We start from the raw sequence: 5,712 nt of genomic DNA on the forward strand, positions 1-5,712 counted from the left end.
GAAAGAGGGGAGGCACCCTATATATATATAGACCTTTTATATCTATATCTCTAGACCTTTTAGAAAACATGGAGTCATTCCTTTGACAACATACATGCAAATCTACAAGAAAGGTAATATTTTAGACATCAAGAGAATGGTCACTGTTCAAAAAGTAATGCCCCACAAATGTTACCATGGCAAAACTGCTGGGTTGTGGGGCAAGTCATGACATTTTTAAATAGAAAAACAGAAAAATACATCATGACTTTCCCAACAAACTAGGAGAAGAATCTACAATGTCACCCAGCATGCTGTTAATATTATAAACAAATAAGTTGAAGGTAAGATTCTTGCCAAGAGAATTAATGTGCGTATTGAGCATATTAAGCATTCTAAGAGCAGAGAGAGCTTCCTAAAACATGTGAAGGAAAATGACCAGAAAAAGAAGGAAGCCAAAGAGAAAGGTACCTGTGTTCAACTGAAGCACCAGCCTGCTCACCCAGAGAAGCACACTTGTTGAGAACCAATGGAAAGGAGCCTGAGCTTCCAGAACCTATTCTCTATGAATCCATATGTAACAGGTGTTAAAAATAAACTCTAGACTGAAAAGAAAGAAGTCATGAAGTAACTTCAGTCGTACTCCATAATTTCTAGAGTGATAAAAATGTGATTATTTCCAAGGTAACTTAAATTCCAAAGAGCCATATGTAAGCACTTTATCTTGGTGTCAGAGGCTAAAACTAGATGGGTTTTAAATTTGTGATTCCCTCTTCCATCAACAAGAAAGAAATATTGTACCAAAGTTTAATAGGATCTACAACAAAAATGAATGAAACATTTAGTCTAACATAAGGCCTTCATGAAACAAGCAAAAGACAATCTAGATATAAATAACCTTAAGATAATTATAAAGCTGGCATTTGCTAAAAAGCACTTATGTAATTCATTCACATGAAAGAAAAAGGCAAATTTCAATGAACTCTACATGATGTATCAATAGCATTGTAAAAAGTATACTCACTCTGGGGCCAGCAGGTGGCATAGTGGTTTCGGCCCTGGACTTCCATATGGCTGACTGTGGTTCGAGTCCTGGAACTGGCGGCTTGCTTCCTCACTTTCCCTCTCTCTCTGTCTCTCTCTGTTCAAGTTTAAAATTAATAATAATAACAATAAATAAAATTTAAAAATTAAAAAAGTATATCTACTCTAAGCAGGAGGAGTATCAAGACTATCTTTAGAGATCATAGCAGATAGATGTAGGTAACCATCTCATAGTTCCACAAGAAACTAAGTATGTGAAATATAAGTGTGAAATGGGAATTCATTCAGGTTGATAGCTTCTTACCATATATTTTGAGAAAGTTCATTTCATTTCATTTCATGGATCACTTTAATAAAATCATGTTGGGTATTTCTTATTTATTCAAAGTGATAAGGAAGAGGGGCCAGCAGAAGGCATGGTGGTTGAAAGGCTGGACTCCCACATGGCTGACCACAGTTCAAGTCCTGGACCTGTGAGCTTACTTTCTTACTCTTCCTCTCTCTCATTCCTTGTCTCTTTCTGGTCAAGTTGAGTAATAAATAAAATAAAATAAAATAAAATAATAAATAAAACAGATAAATAATTATTTAAAACAGAATTATAAGTGGGACCAGCTGTTGGCATAACGGCTCTGTTGCTGAACTCCCATGTAGTCGACAGCAGTTCGAGTCGTAGACCCGATGGCTTAAACTCACGCCGGGTGCATGTGCATGTGTGCCCAAGATCCTGAGGAGAATGGAAGCGAAGGGATTGAGGCGTGGCCATCACACCAGGGGGTGATTTCTCGCTTTTTGTCTCTCTTTGTCTTTCTGGTGAGCACACACACCCTGTAGCAAAAACCTCTCCAAAAAAAAAAAAAGAAAAAGAAAAAAAAAATCATGCCAGACATGGGTACGTGCATGCCTAAAATCCCAGGAGGAGAAGGGATTGTGGCATGTCCATACCCCCAAGGGGTAATTTCTTACTTTCTCTCTCACTATCTCTCTCTGTCTCTCTCTAGTGAGTACACGTGCCCTGTGGCAAAAAAAAAATTAAAAAATACACAAGAGAAAAAGACATCATCAAACAATAATAAACAATTTACCTTAGAACGTTCTGGAGGGTCTGCCTTGTGCTGTGGAAAAAATAATAATATGTAAGTTGAATTCCAACAGCTGAAGATTTCTACCTTTAAATACATGAGAAATGAGTTCATGCCTTATCTTTCTCAGGAGTGATGTCAGTTAAGTCTAAATAAAACTTCTTAATTAAAAGGCCATTTAGAAGGCATTTCATAAGGGAAGGTTCACATCGGCCTTCAGAGATGCCCCTGTAGGATGATAGAAGGTTCTTTCTTCAGCGATCCAGGGGGATGAAAAAAATATGTATCAAATTCCTTCCCAGCTCTAAGGTTTATGAAGGTGTTAGACTACTCTGACAGCCTTGAAAGCTCTCAGGTTACTGAAATAACCCTTCCTTCCTTTCTTCAAGGTTGAGCCTTACTACTATAGCTATAATATTGGCTGAAGTCTAATGCACATACATTTTCTACCAAACTTCTGTAATACCAGTATAAACTGCCTTAAAACATTTTAGAAAGTTGGGCCAGAAGGTGATATAGTGGTTAAGGTGCTGGACTCCTACATAGCCGACTACAGTCTGAGTCCCAGACCCATCAGCTTGAAAATCATGGTGAAGACGTGTGCATGCATGCCCAAAATCCCAATAGGAGAATGGAGGAGAAAGGATTGCAGTGTAGCCATCCCCTCTATGGGGTGATTTCTCACTTTTTCTCTCTCTGTCTCTCTCTGTCTCCAGCAAGCAAACATACCCTATGGCAAAAACAGAAGAAGAAGAAGAAGAAAGTCATGTATCTAAAAATCCACACGTTCTACTCTCGTCAAATAGTTACCTTTTCTGGGGCTTTGAATTTGAACTGAGTTTAGGGGAGTTGGAACTTACCAAGAAGGTTGATATTTCCCACTACATGGGATAAACTCTCATGACCAATATAATTAACAATTATACCTCCTAAGTACACATGAACATAGTGCCTAACTAGATATTCACAGAGAAAGCTCAGTGAGAAGCCTACCTTTGAATATGAGCCTATCGAGCAGAAGAGAATAAAAGACAACATAGAACTGAGAATTTTGATACCTACCTATCAGACTGGTGAAATTAGTATCTCATTCTTGTGTACATGAAGTCTGAGTCCTCCCCCCTGTAGGGCAGCACTAGCTGTAAATCACACTCTTACACTGTGCCCTGAGAAGGAAAAGGAGTATTGTTGAATACCTTTGTCATGGACATAAGCACACTTTTCTATGAATTAACCATGAAAATATTTTAAAAACACCCTGTCATATTTTTTTAAGAAAAAGAAAGGAAAAACAATACCCAAAAATCTCTTACTACTACATACCCTCAGGAGAGATCAGCCAAAGCCTAACAAAGGTCTGAACTTCATATGCAAAACCCATTGTGATGTAATAAACTGTGACTACTTGGTGACATCACCTGTAATATGTAGGCTAGTTACCAAAGACTCATCAAGGGCAAGCCATGGTCTAGTGGCTAAGGGGCTTGATTCCACATGGCCAACTGCAGGGTTCGAGTCCCTGATGCAGCAACTTAACACCCTGTGTGTGTGTGTGTGTGTGTGTGTGTGTGTGCGCTGTGTGTGTGCTGAAAATCTTGAAAGGAGAGAGAGATTGGAGGAAAAGGGATTGCAGTGTGACCATTCCCTATAAGGGGTGGTTTCTTCTAACCTTTTCTCTCTCTCTGTCTCTCTGGCAAGCACACATACCCTCTGGCAAGTTTTTCTTAAAGACCATAGTCAGCCTTTCCTGTTACTTTAGCTATTGTCCCTGAAGGTAATGGCATACATAACTTGTTAGCCCTACATTCACAGATCCAGAAATATTCTCCCACTTATAACTTATTGATTCCAATGACAGTTGAGTACCTTGGCAAATCCTTTGGATTTTGTACAGCACTGTTATCAAGTAGCTATAGAAAGCTTACAAAACTGGACAGAGCCACTGAAGGACCTGTTTATTCAAATCCTGTATTCCAAAATCGTCCATTTCATAAACATACACACTTAGTATGCGTGACTATAGCCTCAATTTGCTCAAAACTTCGAAGGTCTTAAACCACGTTTTAATTGTGTGAACCATTCTGTTAAGTCCGGTTTTAAACTGACTCATTCAACGCTGTAAAAATAGCAGCAACACCAACACAGTATCTCTTGTATTAAAATTTGGGGGAAACCTTACTATTTCTCAGTGGTGAATAGATTTACAGAGAAAAGTCATTAGGAAGCACAAGATATTCCCTTTCATTACAACTTTCACCTCAGACCTCTACAGGACTCTACCCTCACCTCCTTCAAATCTTTCCTCCCACATCACCTTCTCAGCTAGGTCTCTGTTGCATCAGAAAATCAAAATCCCACACTGTTCATCTTCCCTGCTAAGTTTGTTGCATAACACTTATGACAAGTATTGTGCGTGTGTGTGTGTGTGTGTGTGTGTATGTATCTTAGCTTATTTTCTAAGTCACCCCTATTAGAAAGTGAGCTCCATGTGAGTAGTGTCTTTTTTGTCTCTTTCATGGCTACACTTCTAGCATTAAGAACATGTTTGCAACATAGGATGTGCTCAACAAATATTCATTGAAGAAGTTAATAGAAGTCACCTTTGGCCACCAATCATAATGCTCATAGCATTCTCAGAGGTGATTGATTCTGTTAAAGGTATAGCGTACTTCCTTCAGAGTGTCCATTCACCCATTTATACTGTGCTACAAGGCTCTATTTAAAGTGATAGCCAGCTCCATGGCGCAACTGTTAGGTAGAAGTCAAATGCCATATAGCTTATCAGTGGTTCAATCCTGGACTGGTGGACTTCATGTGAACTCTTGAGCACATGCCCAGGATCTTAATGAGATAGAGAAGAACTGGGAGGAAAAATAAACGTGGAGGGACCAAACCCCATTGGGGTTCTCTCTCTTTCTCACTTATTTCTCTATTGTGAATAAAAATAAAAGATAACTATAAAATGAATATTTTTATCGCTCAAGTAAGTTATTGAACATTGCTACATTTTAAAAAGAATTATTTTATATAATTTTACCTATTTATTTATTTATTTTAATTTGACCAGAGAGGGACAGAGAGAGAGAGAGAGAGAAAGTGAGAAAGCAAGCTGTCAGGTCCAGGACTCAAACCATGATTGGCCATATGGGAGTCCGGTGCCCTTAACTACCATGCCACCTTCTGGCCCCTGTTACAAATTTTTTTAAAATTTTATTTCTTCATTCATTTATTTTAATTTGACCAGAGAGAGATACAGAGCAACTTCAAGTTTAGAAACATGAGAGGAAAACTATCTAGAAATCAGCACAGCAGGGCTCCCTGTCCCTTTAGCTTCTCATTTCTTTCACTCATCCCTTGCTGACCTTGGCAAAGGCTGAAACTTCCACACCTTGACCAATTTCTCATCTACTTGATTAAGTGGCCTTCAATGCATCTGGGGGTTTAACTACGGATTTCACACAGGAGGAATGGAGGCTCCAGAACCCTGTGTAGGAGGTGACAACAGAGAACTACAGCCTCCTGATCTCACTAGGAATCTTTCATTCTTTTTTTTTTTTTTTTTTTTTTTTTTTTTGTTTTAGGGGGAAAATCACAAAAAAACAAAGAA

The 5,712-nt window shown here is 38.6% G+C and overlaps 1 long non-coding RNA gene across 1 annotated transcript in view; it reads right to left on the minus strand.

Moving 5' to 3' along the window:
• Positions 1 to 3,482, minus strand: part of LOC102475781 (uncharacterized) — a 12,444-nt gene extending 8,962 nt beyond the window's left edge. Inside the window, exons 1-3 of the long non-coding RNA XR_336966.1 lie at positions 3,429 to 3,482; positions 3,168 to 3,271; positions 2,109 to 2,138 (exon numbers count right to left, since the gene is read on the minus strand). This is a non-coding gene — a long non-coding RNA (uncharacterized LOC102475781). The remainder of the gene's footprint in view (positions 1 to 2,108; positions 2,139 to 3,167; positions 3,272 to 3,428) is intronic.
• Positions 3,483 to 5,712: the final 2,230 nt, after the last annotated feature.

Source organism: Tupaia chinensis, unplaced genomic scaffold (assembly GCF_000334495.1).
Source record: "Tupaia chinensis unplaced genomic scaffold, TupChi_1.0 Scaffold143826_1, whole genome shotgun sequence".
NCBI lineage: Eukaryota > Metazoa > Chordata > Mammalia > Scandentia > Tupaiidae > Tupaia > Tupaia belangeri.